The 17,715-nt window shown below is 48.8% G+C and overlaps 1 protein-coding gene and 1 long non-coding RNA gene across 7 annotated transcripts in view; one reads left to right on the top strand and one right to left on the bottom strand.

Moving 5' to 3' along the window:
* Window positions 1–3,997: 3,997 nt before the first annotated feature.
* LOC108398811 (uncharacterized) lies at window positions 3,998–14,433 on the bottom strand. 2 transcript variants are annotated; one of them, XR_001853514.3, is made up of 3 exons: window positions 14,096–14,433; window positions 12,676–12,869; window positions 3,998–6,338 (listed from the first exon to the last, which is right to left on the bottom strand). It is a non-coding gene; the product is annotated as an uncharacterized lncRNA (long non-coding RNA). The 2 variants fall into 2 exon arrangements; XR_012126379.1 differs by having other exon boundaries at window positions 12,676–13,826; window positions 14,096–14,397.
* Window positions 14,434–14,567: 134 nt separating this feature from the next.
* Window positions 14,568–17,715, top strand: part of PACSIN1 (protein kinase C and casein kinase substrate in neurons 1) — a 47,883-nt gene continuing 44,735 nt past the window's right edge. For 2 of the 5 annotated variants that reach the window (XM_017663101.3, XM_073225047.1), the window contains exons 1-2: window positions 14,573–14,709; window positions 16,436–16,506. The gene's annotated coding sequence lies outside the window, so the exon portion shown is untranslated. Of the gene's footprint in view, window positions 14,710–16,435; window positions 16,507–17,715 lie in introns of all 5 variants that reach the window. The other 3 variants (XM_017663098.3, XM_017663100.3, XM_073225048.1) reach the window with 3 other exon arrangements.

Here is a 17,715-nt window from a genome sequence, read left to right as displayed (position 1 = left end):
GGGAGCCCTGGAGGGTCTTTTTCAAGAGTTTATAGGAGCTAAACTGCTCTCACCCCTTGAAGTTCCTGCACTTAGCCACACTCCAGCACCAGCTGCTCTTTGCACATTGGCTGCTGTGCTTTCCCATGACTTTCTGTTGCTTACTTTGGGGTTCTCCTGTTTTCAGGTCACCAGGTGCCTCCTCTACCACTTCCCTCTTTCTTCCTTCACAGATGCAAGTCTTGTAGCTGCCTGTGTTTGTCCTCACCCGCTGGTATTTTAGGCTTCATGGAGATAACTTGTTACCAGTTGTGTTGCAAACCGTGTCTGTGGTTTTTGGAGATGGGTGACTGGGCTAGGCTAGAAGGTCCAGAGGCCTCACTTGGCTTTCTCCCATGTGGCCTCTCTCTCCCCTCATGGTGGCTCAGCATTCAGTCATCTAAGCTTCTTTAAAGCATGGTGGTGGCTTCCCAGAAAGCACAAAAGCAGAGGCTGCAAGGTTTCCTAAAGGTCACGCCCACTGCATTCTGTTGGGTAAAGCAAGTCTCAAGACCTGGCCAGATTCAAGGGGAGGGAAACAGATTCTGTTTCCTCTCGGAAGGAGAGGAGTAGCAGGTGCATTCCGGGAGGGGGATGGATGAGGCTGTTTTCAGAGATCCCAACTCAGGCTTGCCTGACCCAAAGCCTAGGAAGGCACCATCCCTGGCCCATAGGAAACTTGCCTGGGGCCATCCAAAGCCCAACCAGGTGGGGAGGGAGAGATGGGTGGTTCTTGGCCTCCAATTTCAGAGGAGGATCCTAGTATTCTGACTCCATGGTACTCTATCCAGGTATGGAGTTTCTGCCTGGGGCTCTGGGAAGCAGGTGGGGTGGGGGGAGAGAATGGGGACCCTCCTCCTGCCAGGTGGAAGGGAAAGGAATTAGCTCTCAGCTTTCCTCCCCGCCCCTGTCATTCACAGGCTTGGAGGGCAGGCAGGATATACGGCTGGCTGGTGGTAAGTCAAGCTGGGGAGCCCTGCCAGGGAGGGCCAGATGGAGGAGGAGGAAGGCACAGATCAGCCCGCATGGCCAGGGCCATAAATAATGCTTCTGGGTGTGCTGCAGCTCTGCAGGCCTATTTCATAGCCTTGGAGAGTCCTGGCTGTGCCACCTCCCTTGCCTTTGGCCTGAAAGTCTTAATTGACAGCCTGGCACAATAGCTCCTTGCAGCCTGCAGGGCAAGGACAGATGAAGGGGAAGGTAGATAATCTGAGGCGTCAGGGGGACTTCAAGTCATTTTGTTCCTACCTTCCTGCTCTTCTGTGCATGGGACTGAGCCTCCTGGCTGAGTGTGGGGACAAATCTCTGCCTGGAGCCCTGGCATTCTGATGGATGAAAGGGCAGGGCATTTTCCTCTCTGGTGCCTCAGCTTTTTTTCTGGGGCTAGCTGGGAGGGCTTGCAAGGCTGATGCCATATGGCAGTTCCACTTCCTCAGCAATAGAGGTGGATTTTTGCAAATTGGAGAGCCAGCCCAAGCCACCGTCCAGCTGTCTTCTGTGCCTGGCTTTCTCCCTTCAAGGTGAAGATTTGACTTTCTGCCTCTAGCCAAATTCCACAGGCTAAACCTTTCATCCTTAAAAAGCAGAAACTGGGAGTTTCACCTGTCAGAACTCAAACATCTTGCTATTGGGCTCACCAGGAGAGCCACAGTGCAGGAAGGATCAGAGGGTGCAAAGACGAGCAAGGCAGGTGGGGGAGACCCTGTGAGCCGTGAGGCCGTGGGGCTTTCTGTTCCCTGCTGCTGCCGTCTTATGGTGCTTGTGCCCCATTACTCCGTGTCATCGAGTTTCTTTTGAACTGGGAAACATGTTGGAGCTATCTTTCTTAAAGTATAGCCCAGGTCCCATTGGAAAAATCACACGGGAACCTTAAAAAATGTCAGGTTCCAAATCAAAATCACAATGAGATATCACTTCACAGACCTTACGGTGGCTACTATCAAAAAACCAGAAAACAAGGTGTTGGTGAGGATGTGGAGAAATTGAAAACGTTGTGCCTCTTGGTGGGAATGTAAAATGGTGCAGCCACAGTGGAAAACAGTACAGAGGTTCCTCAAAAAAAATTAGAAGTAGAATTACCATATGATTCAGTGATCTCACTTCTGGATATTTACCTAAAAGAACTGAAAGCTGAATCTCCAAGAGATACTTGTACACCCACATTCATTGCAGCATTATTTACAGTAACTAAGAGGCAGAAGCAACCCAAATATCCATGGTTGGATGAATGGACAGAGAAAATGTGGCACATAAATATAATTTCTTGCACCCTTAAAACAAAGAAGTAAATTCTGTCACATGCTACAGCATGGATGAACTTCAAGGACATTATGCTAAGGGGAATAAGCCAGTCACAAAAGGACAAATACTTATGTTTCCCCTCATATGAAGTACCTGAAGTAGTCAAAATTACAGAAACAGAAAACAGGTAGCTGCCAAGGGCTGGGGGAAGTTGGGGAAAATTAATGTTTAATGGATATAGTGTTTGATTTTTGCAAGGTGAGGAAGTAATAATCTATTATACAATAATGTAAATATACTTAGCACTGCTCATCTGTACACTTAAAATAGTTAAAATGGAAAATTTAATGTTATGTGTTTTTTTTTAAACCACAATTTTTAAAAAAGGAGGGGAGCTCCTTCCATTTGGAAATGAAAAAAAAAAAAAGGCAGGTTCCTGGGCTTTGCCAGACTCCGCAAATCATAATCCCTACCGAAGAGGCTCAGGGAGCTACCTTTTCTTTTTTTCCCCTCTTTTTTGTGGGAAGGTGCTTTTTAACTAAGTCCTCAGGTAATTCTTAAGCCCAATAATATTTCTCATCTTAGATATCACGATAAAGAAAACAGGCTTTGAAACCAAAGTACCTGGCAACCCAAGTGGCCCTAGGAAACCAACGTGCCCTCCCTGTGCCTTAGCTTTCTCCTCCATGTAATGGAAATGATAAGTCCAAGTACAGAGAGGACTGTTGTGAGGATTACAGAAGTTAACGATCCCAAGCACTTGATCCATGTATATATTATGATTATCAAACTCAAGAATCTCCTCTGGCCCAAGTGGAACTGAGGCCCAGAGAGGGGGCTGCCATGTCTGTGCCTACTCCTCAGTTGCTGCCAGAGCCAGGAGGAGGACCCTGCTCCCAGGCCACTATGCCTGGTTCACCCCATGTGCTGACCTGTGGCTCAGTCTCTGAGGGCCTGACCAGGAGACCAGATCACCACACAAACAGACTGGAGAGGAATTGAACCCTTCCCTGAACTTGTCTGCCTTTCCCCAAGACGTCTCCAAAGTAACTCTGCATTATTCCATTTCCCTGGCAGAGAGCTAGGGCTTGCTTTGGGCAAGGTGCAGACACTGGGTGTGGGCTGAGGATGCGCGTGTGTATTGACTGGAAGCTCTTGTCCATTAGTATCAACCCCAGGCCTTTGGGTGCCTGATCTTCTTGGCTTCTGGGGCTGGACAGCACTGTCCCAGAAGCATATGGAACACAGGCTTCTGTGAGGCTCCCTGGCCCTGTGGAATGACTATACAGGCAAATGCCTGATGGCAGCCTGCAGGCAGTTGGGTATAACACTAAGGACAGTAACAGATAAAGGGGGCTGCCTGTTTGCTGTGTGCCTACTTTTGTTATGGTTATGATCCCATTTTACAGATGATGAAACAGGGACACAACTTAAGTCACCCCAAGTCATACAGCTTGAAAGCGAAAAGTAGCCTGGGTGGGTGCCCAGAGACCCAGATTTGGGTCCCATCTCTGCTCTGTGTAGGGGACAGTAGGGTCTGTTGGAAAGGCCCATGTCCAAATTCCAGTTTTGTTATTCACCAGCTGTATGGCCCTGGGAATGTCACTTAGTTTCTGTAAGTCTCAGCTTCTCCATCTGTCACATGGACATAATGACCTGCCTTGTAAGGCTGACACAAGAGCTAGGGTCTGGCTGAAGGCATTCCTTTCCAATTGCTGCTAAGTCACCACAAATTCAGTGGCTTAAAAAATACACATTTACTCTTTTATACCTCTGGAGGCAAGAAGTCCTAAATGAGTCCAATGGGGCCAAACTCAAGGTGTCAGCAGTGCTGGTTTCTTCTGGAGACTCCAGGGGAGAAGCTATTCTTTACCTCTCCCAGCTTCCAGAGGCTGCCTGCATTCCTTGGCCACAGGCACATCGCTCCAGTCCCTGCTTCTGTCATCACATTGCTTTCTTCTCTTCTGCAGTCAGAAGACTCTCCCTCTTACAAGGACAACTGTAGTTACATTGGGCCCACTTGGATAGTCTGGGACAATCTCTCCATCTCAAGGTCCTTAATTTAATAACTTCTGGAAAGTCCCATTTGTGGTTCCATGTAAGGCAACATTCACAGGTTCTGGGGATTTGTATGTAGACATCTTTGGTGGTGGTGAGGGGGCAATTATTTAGCTTACACACAGGGACCAGCAAAAATGAAGGTGAGATGGGTGGTCATTATTATACTCTGGTCTTAGGTCATTAGCAACTACCTGTGTTGATCCTGCACAAGGCATTTTTCTTTCCCAAGTCTCAGCATCCTCACATGTAAAACAAGTCTAACAATAGGAGCTGTAAAACCAGGAGTTGCATTCAGAGGTGAAAATGGCCAGCCAGTATTTGTTGCATGAATTTGCTGAGTGATGCACAGACACTGAGATCCCTATCTCCTTTTTGGAGAGCTCGGTGCAGGTAGGAGAGTGGGAAGGCCTTGCCAGGGAGGCCCACCACTAGGACCGAGGAATGGGGAGGGCCCAGAGGCATGCCTAGCCCCTCAGTGTCTGGGGGATCAGGGCTCAGTCCACAGATCTGGTTGTCTTCTTTGGGGCCAGGTGCTGGCCAACTCTGAGGCTTGGAGGCTTGGGGTGTTGGGATGTGTTGTAATTTGGATGAAGGTTCCAACTTGGGAAGATGGGACGGTGACTCCACCTCCTGTCAACACTTGCTTTTCTTCTTCATTGAAGTTCAGTGCCTGTGGGCAGGGTGTGCTTGGGGCTGGACCTGGGGCCCTCAGCACCTGCCTTGGCCTGCTCTACCACAGGTGGGGCCAAGGGGACAGAATGGGATGAGGGGGACCGATGGGACTCAGCACCTCTGTGGCCTGCCCAGCTGTCCTCCCTTCGGGCTACTGCAGATTCAGCTGTCTGGAACAGGAACCCAGGGCCAGAGAGGAATGAGAAAAAGGCTGGGGCCTCTCACCTTCTACAGGAAGTGCCAAATGCCCATTCCCAGTAAAGATCCAGATTTTTTAGGTGAAAAATCTGTCCCTTCAGGAGATGGACGGGCCTACACAAATAGCAGAGTAATCTCCCACTGTTTGTGAAGCGCCCACTGTGGGCTCACATTAGTAATGGTCAATTCTGACAACACAGCAAAGTGACCACTGCTTGCTCCATTTTTCAGATGCGTAAGCTGAGCCCAGGAGTTCAGCCTGTGTCCAGGCTCACTCTCACACAGCCAGCAAGTAGTAGAGCCAGGATGAAGGCTCAGGACCACCTGAGCCCATGGCTGTGCAGGATGCCCCTGGCCAGGCAAGGTGGCCTCAGAGAGGTAAGAAAAGGGGTTTCACAATAAAGAGATTCAATGCAATCCCTATTAAGACTCCAACAGCCTTTTTTAAAGAAATAGAAAAAATCATCATAAAATTCATATGGAAGCTTAAGTGACCTTGAATAGACAAAATAATCTTGAAAAAGAACAAAGTTGGAGATTTCATACTTCTTGATCTCAAAGCATGCTTTGAAATCATACTATAAAGCATCAGTAATCAAGATGGTTGATTTTTGTAAGGCAATATTCACAGGTTCTGGGGATTTGTATGTAGACATCTTTGGTGGTGGTGAGGGGGCAATTATTTAGCTTACCACACAGGGACCAGCAAAAATGAAGGTGAGATGGGTGGTCATTATTATACTCTGGTCTTAGGTCAATAGCAACTACCTGTGTTGATCCTGCGCAAGACGTGTTTCTTTCCCAAGTCTCAGCCCCCACTGTGATGGTATAAAGACAGACATACAGGCCAATGAAGCAGAATAGAGCCCAGAAATTAACTCATATGTATATGGCCAAATGATTTTTGACAAGGGTACCAAGTTACACAATGGGGAAGGGCAGTTTCTTCAACAAATGATGTTGGAAAAATTGGATATCCACATGTAAAAGTGTCAAGTTAGATCCCTACCTAGTCCCGTGTACAAAAATCAACTCAAAATGGATCAGAGATCAAAGCATAAAAGCTAAAACTATAAAACTCTTAGAAGAAAATATAGGGGAAAATCTTCATGACATTGGACTTGGCAATTACTTCTTGGATATGACACCTAAAAGAAAAAATAGATAAATTGGACTTCATCAAAATTAAAAACTTGTGCACTATCAATAGAGTAGGGGAAAATTTTGACCACACTGTTTGCAATTTTTTAACTGATATATAATTCACATAATACAACAAATTATGTGAGATAATTCACATTACATAAAATTCGCCATTTTAAAGCATACGATTTAATAGCATTTAGTACATTCAAAATGTTGTGCACCTCACCACTACCTAATTCCAGAACATTTCCCCAAAAAGAAATCCCACACTCATTAGCAGTCACTTCCCCATTCACCCCTCTTCTCATTCCCTGGCAACTACTAATTTACTTTGTGTTTCTATAGATCTGCCTATTGACCTCACTTTTTAATTTAAAATTTTAATCGGATCTATTTACCTTATCAATTTTGGGTGCCTGATCTTCTGGACTGAATGATATTAAAACAAGATAAGTCCTTAAGGAATTTTCTTAAGCATGCAATAAAATTATTTTTATTTTTATTTTTACCCTGCTGAGATTATTGTCATTGGGATCAATTCTTTTCTAATAATTAAAAAAAATCCCATGCGACTTACTGATTTCTTTTTTTTTTTTGGTGATGGGAGAGCACATACCAAGTTTTACTGGGTAGAGCTCCTGCAGTTATAAATTTTCTTTGTGGCCACATTTCTACCAAGTATAATATCACTCATCAAATATTGCAGATGTGGATTTTGTCAAGAAGTTCTGATTCTTAGAGTCATTGTTATGTTGTTTTGATGATTTCTTAGGATTATTCATTGACCTCCCCTGTAAAGACTATGCTTTGTTACTCTCTAACTCTCAAGTCTCATGTTATTCTTCATAGCACTATCACCACCTGGTATTAGTTTATATTTCTTTCTTTATTTGCCTATCATCTGTCTTACCACCAAGCTGAGAGCACATAAAGGCAGGGATATTGCTTGTCTTGTACACATGGCTGTATTCCCAATGCTCAGAACAGTGCCCAGGACAGAGTTGGCCCTTGATACATGGAAGGAGTGAAGAAATGAAGTATGGCTTGGATAGTATTTGACTCACTGATGCTGTAAAGTGGTGACTTAGGGTATAGGGACAGCAGGGCCCACTGTCAGCATGACTAGAAATGGTGCTGATGGTACCACCCTGACCATCAGGGCAAAAGGAGAGACCAAGAGACAAGGAGGTGGAGCTTTGACCACATTTGAGCCTGAATTTCATGGTGGCTCTTGTTGGGAGCTGTCACCAAGGAGCCTGGCCAGGGTCTCTACCCTCTCTGCCTCCATTCAGAACCGTAGGCAAGCACGGGGCCCCATGATGAGTAGCCTCACTTCAAGGCCTCCATTCTGGTTACCTGCTGCTGCATAACAAACCACCCAAAGCTTACTGGTTTCAAACAACAATGTATTATTATCTCTCCTGTGTCTGTGTATTGACTTGGCTGAGCCGGGCAGTTTTCTCACTTGAGGTCTCTTGTGTGTTTGCAGTCAGATTGCTGCCGGACCTGGAGTCATCTGCAGGCCTGACTGGTCTGAAGGTCTAGGATGGCTCCTTCTCTCATGGCTGCTGGCTAGGTTGTCAACCAGAGCACGACGTGTAGCAGGAAGCAGAAGATGCAGGTTACATAGCACTTCTGGAAACTAGCAGAGCATTACTTCTGCCACATTCTGTCTGTCAGAGTAGTCACCGGGCACCCAGATTGAAGGCAGGTGGAGAAGCAGACACCACCTCTGGAAGGGGAATCACTAACCCTCTATTAACCTGACTACACTTTCCAGATCCTTGGATCCTGCCAGAAGTACCCCCTGCATTTACAAGCAAACTTAGATATATATTCTAACACCACCATTTAAAAATATGTAGACACATGACCATAACCATACTCACAGTTTTGCACCTTGCTTTTCTCCCTGGATGTAGGTATCTGGTTTCTTGTCAGAACATTAAGAGCCACCTCACTCTCTTTATCAGCTGCATAATATTCCACCAGGGAAACCCATTGGGTCATCTTTATAAATATACTCTGTCACAGCATGTGAATGCATTGGGGTGAGGTTCTGCCAAGAAAAGCTTTCCCACTTTTGCAGATCACGCTTGACTCTTCAAAGAGCTTTCATGCCCATGCCCCTCACAATACCTGTGAGGGACGTGGGGTCTATTTCTCCACCTGCTGCACATGAGAGGCAGTACAGTGGCGTGGGGCCAGACCAGCTGGGCTGCATCCAAACACCACTGCTTCCTTCCTGTGACTTGGGCAAGCTATTTCACCTCTCTGTGCCTCAGTCTCCTCACTTGTAAAATGGGGGGATGATGATAATGCCTGCTTCACAGCTTCAGTGTGAGGAACTAAGTGAGGAATTGGCTGTGAAGCATGGGCAATAGCATCAAGGACAGAGCAAGTCCATGTGAAGGGTTCTTATTATTATTACTCCCCCAGTGTTTTTATTTTTATCTTTAAAATTGGTAATTTAATTTATTGACTAGGTGATACATTTAAATGATTCAAACATCCAAAAGGAATATGAGGGTCCACAGAGCGGAGTCCCCTGCCTGGTATCCAGCCACCTTCTCTTCCCAGGAGGTAACCACTCTTCCCAGGCCCTTGTGTCCTGCCAGAAGTACTCCCTGCATTTACAAGCAAACTTGGATATACATTCTTCCACCACTACTTTAAAAAAAAATACACACAGTAGCAACTATACTCACAGCTTTGCACCTTGCTTTTCTCCCTGAAAGTAGGTATCTGGTGATTGTTTCCTATCAGAATATTAAGAGTTGCCTAATTCTCTTTTACCAGCTGCATAATATTCCATTGCATTGCTGTGCCATGATGTTCTAATAAGCCCCTCACAGAGGGACACTTCAGTGGTTTGCAGCTTTCAGCTCTAGTACACTAATTTGTGATCCATCCCCATTGCATTGGTGAGGAAACCAAGACCTGAGAGGCAGATTGTCCACCTCAGACCACCTGGTCAGTTGGTGGCAGAACCGTGATCAGATTGCAGTCTCCCTGCCTGACACCCAATGATGTCAGCCATCTCACCTTCGCATGGGCCTCCTGGCTCTGGGATGGGGTAGCCAGCAGGAAAGGGGACAGGTGGCTGGAGGGTGAGGGTGATGAACAGGTGCATCTGCTAGTGTTATTGTTTTCCCTCCTTGGCCTGACCCTTGGCTGCATGATGAAGAAGAACCAGTTGGATGGAGGACCCCAGGTTCTCAGACAGAAGAGAGGCAAGGCAGAGACCATGGGATGGAGGGGGAGTTCTGTCACAGTGAGCCTCAAGGCAGTGCCTTTGCAAACCTCATTTTCTCCTTCAGGTGGGATTTGCTTTGGAGGAAGCAGAAGCTGAAACACAGTTCAGGATTGGTGAGGGTCAACTGCATAATTCAGATCTGAGATGGAGACCCAGGCTCACGGGATTCTTGGGCAAGTCATCCAGTCTCTCTGGGCCTGGATGGTGGGAGCCTGATCTAATGGGGACTCTCCAGTCACAAGATCCAGATTCTGGAGCCACCAGGGTTAGATTCCAAAGCCAACCCAATTGATGCTCCCTTGAAAAGTCTCATTTCCTCATTTTAAAAAGTAGGAATCAAAATAATACTGGGTGTGAGAAGAGTCAAATGAAACAATGTATGTGAATGTCCTTGGAAAACTAAAAAATCAGCACACCACACAGATTTCCCTCCCCTAGGGATTAATTTTAAGGCTGACATTACAAATGGTAACTCTGCTTACCATCACATCTTCAACAAAAGGACTATTATTAGTGAGCCACAGAAATTAAAAACCAAAACCAGAATCAGAACCAAAACCAAAATCAAAACACAAAATCTTTCTTTGATTTTGAACTTGACACCCAGCGTCAGTTTAGATAAGTCTGCCTGCATTTAAGGTATAATTCCACTAGGTGGCGATGGTGTTCAGGCCACTGAGGTCTGTTACAGAGGCGGTAACACCAAGAACTTTCTCAAATGTCCTCCCTTTTTATATTTTGAGAGGCCTCATAAGAGGACCCACTGAGACTGTTTCCTCATCTGTAAAATGGGGTAATAGTACTAAATGATGTAAAATCCTCCTGTTGTCACAGTAAGACCCTCAGTAAATGTTTGCTTCTTTCCTCGCTGAGTGGTTGAGAACCTTGCTTTTAGAACCAGACTATCCGGCTTTGAAGAATCCCAGCTCCACTACTTACCAGCTGTATGACCTTGGCCTAGTTACTTAACCTTTCTGGGCCTTAGTTTTCCTGTCTGCAAATGGGGCTAGTAATTGTACCTCCACCCATAGTTTACATGTGTAAAGTGCTTAGAAAGTGCCTGGTCCAAGAAAAGAGCTCTGAGTTTGCTATTGTCTATATATGACTCTCTCTCAAGCATAATCTGGGTCCTAACTCTGGGCGCCTCCCGATATGGAGTGCCTTGTTAAAATGATATGTCTTCAGGGCATTTTTAACCCCTTTTGCATGAGTCACGACAGTGCAGTCACAATTTCAAGACTCCCAACACTCTGGTCTTTGGATTCAGGGCACAGCTGGCAACAGCCTCTGTCTACCAGGCAGGTGATGGAAACCAATTTGCAAGTGCAAAGCCAGCTGGTGGAAAGATAAGGAGAGGGCAGAACGGGCTGCGAGGCTGCTTTTAAAGTACCTTTGTCCCTTGGAGGTGTCCTGCTCACCTCCTTGCATGGTGCTGGGAGGCAGCTCAGCCAATAAAACACCATGGGGCTACAGGGCCAATTGCTTTCCCGCTCTGTCCTGCCTGCTCTCCATGCAGGTTTGCGGGGGAGGTAGAGGAATCTGGTGACGACAGCACCTGACCAGAAGTCAGGAAATCTGTTTTTAACCCACCTCTATCGCAGATGTGCTGTATGACCTTGACGGGTCTCTTTTCCTCTCTGGGCTTCAGAGTCCTGCCTACCAAAATTGGGACACCACACTGTCCTTCTTTTCCAACCAGAGATGGGGTGAGAATAGATAAACTCAACACCTCACCTTTTCCTTGAAGCCTCCTATATTGGGTTGGAACAACAGGGAATTCAAATCCTTCCCTACCCCCCTCCACTTCTCCCTGGCTAAACACATGATAATTAATCACCTCTCCATTATTCGCTCTCTGATTGATTCCACATGCTTTCTCTGTCCTTCTGTCTACATGTCCTTTTTGTCTTGTCTGCATTGGAAACTCATCTGGGGAGGTCTGTGCCTGCCTCCTTGCTCTGTATGGCATGGAAAAAGACTAGTGGAGAAGGCTTCTGACTGAGGGAAGGAAGGTTCCTCCGAATCTCAGATGGGCCAGAACTTAATGGGACTGAGAAAAGTGAATCAGGCAGACAAGAGATGTGAAAAGCACCTTGAAGAGTGGAACGCACTGTGCAGAAGGCAGAATGTCTTATTCTCTGGACAGGGACACAAAAGAGCAGGAGAGGGAGAGGGAGAGGGATATGGGGGAGTTCAGATTTGATGAACATATATTTTGCAATCAGAAAATCTAGATGGAAGCTAGCTCAATTTTAGGAAGCATGGAGGTTCAATTTCCCAAGTAACATTTTCTTTTGGATTACACACAGGCAGGGGTGTGTGCCTCTGTGTGTGTGTGTGTGTTTTCCACTCATTTTTTTAAGGAGGGGGCTGCCTATCTATACCATAATGCAATGTCAGGCACACCTCAACTTCAAATGGCATAAGCCCAGCTTGTCTGCTCCCTTACTCCCTCTCCCCAACACCCTACCCTCTCCCTCTATCATCTCCTGATCAGGTCTATTCCTCCATGACCCTCCCCATAACTTCCCCAAGTGGCTCTAGCTTCTGTGCACCTCCAGCCTCCAGCCTCCTAGCCCTCTGAATTATGACCCCACCCTGTGAATGCCTGAATGCTTCCCATTCTCGTCATCCTCCACCAAATGCCTGACTACCAAGGGAGACTGAGTCCTGTGCTCTGCGTTTCACTGCCTTTTCAAAACTTACCAGTCCTGGGCTCCATTCCATTTTCATCAAAGCCCCTGATGACACACTGGGCCAAGTTGATGTATCATAGGAGAGGGGCGCATAGTAGTCTACCCACCCCTCTTGGGAAAGTTGCCTCTTCACATTAAGAAACTCTATCAGGGGAATTTCACAGCACTGTGGTAGATCACAAGGGGAGAGATTTGGGGGTACACGAAGTCAATGATAATAACAGATACTATTTATTGCTGCAGGCACTATGCTAGGTATTTACTTCCTTTGTCTAGTTCCAACAACCGGATGAGGCAAGTGTAATCATCATTATAATAAATACAACAAAATGAGCCAAGTACTTATGTGCTAAGCAGTTCACCTTGATTTGCTTGAATAATACTCACACAACCTGTGTAGTAGGCGGTGTTGCCATGTCCATTTTCCAAATAAGGAAACCCAGGCACAGATCAATGTGTCTTGTCACAGAGCTATTAAGATAAGCAGGCTCGACCTCAGAGAGGTTAAGTAACATGGCCTCTTTACCCGGCAGCTGAGTGAAGTCACTGTTTTTCCTTCCTTATGCTCATCACACCTCCTCCTGGGACAATGGGAAATACCAGGTTGAGCCGAGCGCGTACTTGGCACCAGGAACTTCTGGGATGGGGATGGACACCGCATCCCAGAAACCAGCATTCCTCTTACACGAAGGCTGCCCAGCTATGCTCCAGGACCTGAGCTCCAGCTTGCTGGTCTCTTCCAGGAAACCTTCTCTGCCTCTTGCCCCATCTGGCTCATCAGAGTCCCAGCTATGCTCAGCATCCCCATTGGAATTCTGCCTCCTCCAGAAAACCTTCCTGGATGACGCTAACCCTCTGACCTTCTTGAGAATATTGTCCACTCACTTGGCTGTCCTGTTCATCGCTGGGGTAGGTGCTGCCATCTGGCCTCCCTAACTAGGTGTTGTTGAGCTCCTGTAGGCGCTCACACCTAGCATGCAATCAGTGCTCCGAGAATTCTTCCTGAATGAGTAAATGCTGTACTGGGGTGTTTCTCTGGGCCATAGGGGTCATGAATTTCAGTGTCTCAGCTGAGGGGATGGAGAGGGAGAGCAGGAAATATAAATGTGTGACCAGCCCAGGTGCAAATAATAGGGAGTGGTGAGATCTGTGACAAACTAGATAGAGTCTGCATGCCTACCTGGGGGGCTTATGATCAAATCCAGCTGCCCCCACTCCCCACAAACGGCTGGAATCTAATCTTACCCTGAACACTATCACTTTCTTTCCCTTTTCCTAACTTAATTTTCCTACTTTGTACATACTACTTTAAAAAATACTCTATAAACTATTTATTAGAGTTAACATCTATCTTCCCTCACAAATTTGAACTACGTGAGGGCGGAGATTTGGTCTTTTATAGTCTGCTGTGTAGTCCAACCCCTCATCAGTGCCGGCACTCCCGAGGGCTCTCAGTAAACAGGTCTTGAGTAAATCATCAGCTCCTTGCACATCTCTGCAGCCGAGACAGCTGCTCCAGTGTCCCTGCAGTGTTCAGGCTTCCCAAGCATTTGGGGTTCAAGGCAGGAAGAGTGAAGGCTCTTGGGGTCACAACAAGCACCCCCTTCCCCCAGAAACCCCAAGGAGATGGCCTGGGGTCTGTCTTGGTGACAGCAAGTCCAGCTGGAACTAGGGCACGAGGGTTAGTGACTGCCCCATGGGGTGAACGAGGTACTCCGGGGAAGCTGATGGGGGCTGGGGACTAGAGGAGGGGCCGGCACTCCAGTGCTTAACACCCCCCAACTCCCCTGCCATCCAGGACACTCACCTTATACGCCCTGCACGTACCAGAAGACGCAGGATAGGGGAGGCCGGAAACCCCAGACAGACAGACAGGCCAGAGGAATGTTCAAAAGGTGGGGACGGAATGAAGGGAGAGGAGCGACACCCTGGTACAGAGCGCGCCGCAGGAGGGCTGGGAGGAGGGCGCACCCGGGTGCTTCCTGCGCCCGCCTGCAGCAGAGCCCCTCTGCCCCAGCCCGAAGGACCCTCTGGAGGAGGGTCGCCCGCCAGGGAACTGGGGGAGCTGGGCACCCCCCCCCCCCCACTCCTGCTAAGCCGGCGGCTGCCTCCTCAGCAGCCGCGGCGCTTCCACCTGCGCAGACACCGCGCCGCCCTGCGCCGAGCTGTCATTGGCTCGCTAAAAATGCCTCTCTAATCTGCGCCCATCTGTGCACGCCTCCTCCCCCCTCCCACCCCCTTCTCGGCTCTGACCTTCCTCCTTCCCGCAGCCCCGGCGAGATCTGGAGAGACGCGGTAGCAACGGCGGCGGCAGCGCAGCCTTCTCTTCCCCCGGGAAGCCGTCCGGGCTTGAGGCCGGGCCCCAGACGCCCTTCATTGCCCGGTGGCACAGCCCCTGGTGTAGGGCACTCCTGCCCCCAGGTAGGGGGTCTGGTCCCTGGATAGAGGGTGGGGAGGGAGGGCGGGATCCGGTTAGGAAGTGCGTGTTTGCGTGGGGCAAGGAGACTGACATCTTCCCCTCCAGAGCGCGTCGGAGAATTGGGCAGTTACCCAGAGAGAGGTGAGCGCGCGGCCGGAGGTGCTTTGAAGCCGGGGTTCACTGGCATCACCCAGGCTGTGCCAGGATGTCCCTGCGCTAGGCCCTCTGGGAGAGGTTGCTGGCGGCAGAGGCCTTCACTCTAGGGAAAACGCAGGAAATATATTTCTTGGGAAGCTGGGACCCAGGCCCCAGGAGTCCGAGTCTCTGGCTTGGGGCTTTCTGGTACCGGCTGGGTGGGTGGACTGGTGCCAGCTTGGTGGGTAAGCTATTTATGGATCAGAGTGGGTTGGGGAGAAACACAGCAGCTGATGTGCCCTATGCCTTGTCTGGTTTACAATGAAAGATATATTTTCTTCCGTTCCCTAGACCTCTTCCCCCACAGCTGTGATGGGAGGTGGGCGAGAAGGAGGTGATGCTAAGTGGTCTGCAGATACAGCACAAGCCAGGTCTGTCTGGCACTGCCTTCCTCCCCACCCCCCAGGCCACTTGCTGCCCGTTGGAACTCTGTCTCCCGCTTGTTTTCGCCTTATAGGAGGGCAAGAAAAGATGGAAAGATGATCAGGGTGTGAGGAACACAGTGGCAAACCCCAGAGTTTGGCCAGCCCCAGTTGCCCCCACCCCCACTACAGCCTAGCTCTGCACCCCACGTGCAGTGACACATGTGGCTGCTTTTCTCTGGCCACAACCAGAAATAACCCACATTGCCCTAGCTCTGGCACAGCCGGGGTGCAAACAGAACTGTCTGTCAATGATTTTGGATGTTTTATAACCCACTCTCCTGGCCTCTCCATCACATATCCAAATCACCACTCACAAGCCACCCCTTCCAGGCAGCTTCCTGATACCTTCCCTCCTTCCAGGCAGCTTCCTGATACCCTAGGTGAGGTCCTTGCCTGCATTATCTGACCTAGTCTGCCTTGTGGTTTGGGTATTTATGTCCTGTCTGTCGGCCTCTAGACCGGAAGTGCATTCAGGGTAGGAATTTGGTCATCTATCATCAACCCTACACCTGACAGGGTCTAGCACTAAGTAAATATTTGAGTGACTGAAAGAATTTGAACTCTGGGAACAAGCTGGAAACCTGAAGGAGGCGGGTGAACCCCTCTTGGGCTTTCTTTCTGTCCCTCAGTGCAAAGAAGCAAGACAAAGACAGTCCCGTTTAGGCCCTTCCTAGACCTGGAACTGACAGGCAGCTATAGCATTTGGAGCTAAAAGCTTCAGTCCCCATGGCTCCAGAGGGTCTTTTGGGGTCTCTGGTTTGAGTACCATGGCTTAGTCCAGGCTTGGTGGAAGGCCCAAGGTCTGGCTTTCGTAAGCCCATGCGTTGGCACTTTGTTCTTGGGGTGCTCAGCTCAGACCAGGGGTCTCTGCCTCTGTCCCAGCCCTTGGAAAAGTCCTAGTCAGCATCAGGGAGTCTGGGAAGGCCCCAGCCAGGCCATCCTCAGCCTTGGGGGCCCTCATAGTTACCTCTGAACAAATCTTATGACTCCATTGCGTGGAGGAACAAACCCCAGGCCAAAAGAAGAAGAGACTGCCACCATGGGTCCTGATGTCTGTGACAGACATGGACATTCACTCTTTCCCAGCCCTAATTGCTCCTTTTGACAGCTATGCTGATAAGACATCTGCAAGATGTTCCTGTGATCCTCTGGCAAAGGGGGAGACTGAGGCACACAGAGGTGAGCAGCCAAGCCAGGGGCATGTCCCAAGTCCCATGCTCTCCCCACTGGGTCGGAGGGAGCTGGGGTCAGGCCCCAGAGCTAAGTCAGAGAGTCTGGTTGGCCTAGAACCCAGAGGCTCCTCCTGTCTGGCTCTGTCCTGGCCCCTAGTAATGGTGAGAATAAGGGAATAAGGGAGAGTGTGTCAGGGGTAGAGGGAAGCCAGCGGAGGTGGTTTAGTTAGTGACTGAAAGTGGTTGGCCCTGGGGGCCCTGAGGGGAGGGTGCAGTACTGACAGGAGAACCAAAGGGACACGCATTTTTCATGTGCCATGTCCTGATTTATTTGTTGTATATTAACTCATTCAGTTCTCACAGTGGCCCAATGAGGTACGTACCATTATTATCCCAGCTGTACAAGTGAGGAGACTGAGACACACAGCAGGTATCTGTCCAAGGCCACACAGTTTGAAAGTGGAGGAGCTGGGATGTGAACTTAGACTCCAGAGTCCATGCTCTTAACCTATGTTCCCTACGGCAAGAGCAAGAGGACTGTGGACGTGGGTGCTATGGGCTTGCTGTCTCCACGGAGAAACAGGTTTTCATACTCCGTGGCTAAAGTTCATGCATGGTAGGTAGTATGTGCATGATGAAGTGTGACTGTGACAGTTGTGGATGCCCAGAATAGCAACACCCCTATCAATGGGTCTCTGAGCAGGATAGTGATGTTATATGATGCACATGAATCTGTCACTCCCTTGTTCTGCATCCTTCAATGGCTCCCCATTGCCCTGAGGACAAAGTGCAGGCTCCCTAATGTGGCTTCAAGCCTGGCTTCCTCCCCTTTCCCTCCCTCCATCCTCCAGCTGCTCTGAACTGCTTTCAGTTCCTCCAGGAAGCCAAGCCTCTCTCACCTGCAGGCCTTTGCACATGCTGGTCCCCTGTGCCTGTAACACTCTCTCTCCTCCCTATATTTATCTTCTCACCCCCTGGGATCCCTGAGACTTTTCTTCCTCCCAGAAGCTTCTGGCTTGGGTTGAGACCCCTGGCCATGAACCCTCTTTCCCATACCCTGCTAACCTCCCCTCACACAGTATCCTCTGGGACTTTGATTGTTGTCTCCCCACCCACACTGGGCTGTGAAGTTGGAGGGGGCAGGGTCTGTGTCCTTTTCCCAGTGTCCCAGGTGCCTGGCATTGAGTAGTCCTACCTAGTTCCTACTGGTAGCATG

Source organism: Manis javanica, chromosome 16 (genome assembly GCF_040802235.1).
Source record: "Manis javanica isolate MJ-LG chromosome 16, MJ_LKY, whole genome shotgun sequence".
Taxonomy (NCBI): Eukaryota; Metazoa; Chordata; class Mammalia; order Pholidota; family Manidae; genus Manis; species Manis javanica.
Note: the sequence above shows the minus strand (reverse complement) of the source record. Positions and strands in the feature narration are given on the sequence as shown.